Below are 983 nucleotides of genomic sequence, written 5' to 3' on the forward strand. Positions count from 1 at the left end.
CCCCAAAACCGTATTTTTTCCATACCGAAGATGTTTGTCGCCACCATTTCATCATAAAGTCAATATTTAATTTTCTTTATCGGCCGTTTTCTCAAAACGCGACTTTTCTCTATACTTTTTTGAATAACTTCACCATTTTTCGTCTAATCTTCATTACATTTTGTCAGAATTGAGAAAAGTTGTATTGCTAAAAATGTGTCTGTTGAATTTTGATATATGGAATAGATTTTTGGTGGTGGTGTCTGGAGTATGGATTTTAACGGATTTTTTTTCAAACTTGAATGCTACCTCAGGAAAAAATTCATAGAAAATTTTCTAATTCGTTTAGGATAAACAACGACAGACAAATTTTTAGATCTAATGTTTCTTAATACGCATGCAAAATAAAACACAAAAAAACAATCAACTTCCATGAGCAATAGGTACGGTATTCATTACGTAACACATGTCAACAAAATCAAATATGACCGCCGTATCCTTGGAAATAAAACTTTTTTTTAAATTTGATTTGCAGATTTTAAGACTCCTTACTATGCTTGTTATACGTGTGAAATTTGGTAAAATTTGGTCCAGTAATAAGCGAGATGGCCTTCAGGCTTAATGCTTGAGGCTCCCCGAATTATCAAGCCTCAAAAGATACATTTTTAAAAAAACTCAATTCGTGTATCATTTTAAACTAGTTGATGGTATGATTCTGATATCGAGGGAATCGATTGCCTAGGTAAGAAGTTCTTTTCAATTTTATCTAAGAAACAAGAGACGCTACGTTATTAAAACTACATTTACATTAACAAGTACCACGTTTGAAGAATGTACGTAAATGACATGTAGACAAGAACAATCTATTTTTCTTTCTAATAAAGAATTGATCAGTGTCAATTCTTTCGTAAGATTCAACCGAAAATGTATATCAATAATTACCAGGTAAGAGGAATAAAAACCAATATTATCATTCCCTGCTAAGAAACGTTCAATATATATAT

The 983-nt window shown here is 31.2% G+C and overlaps 1 protein-coding gene across 1 annotated transcript in view; it reads right to left on the reverse strand.

The window, feature by feature from the left end:
• Window positions 1–983, reverse strand: part of LOC101858795 (collagen alpha-2(VI) chain) — a 5,265-nt gene that overhangs the window by 704 nt on the left and 3,578 nt on the right. The window lies entirely within an intron of this gene.

The sequence above is a fragment of the Aplysia californica genome, unplaced genomic scaffold (assembly GCF_000002075.1).
Source record: "Aplysia californica isolate F4 #8 unplaced genomic scaffold, AplCal3.0 scaffold00356, whole genome shotgun sequence".
Lineage (NCBI taxonomy): Eukaryota > Metazoa > Mollusca > Gastropoda > Aplysiida > Aplysiidae > Aplysia > Aplysia californica.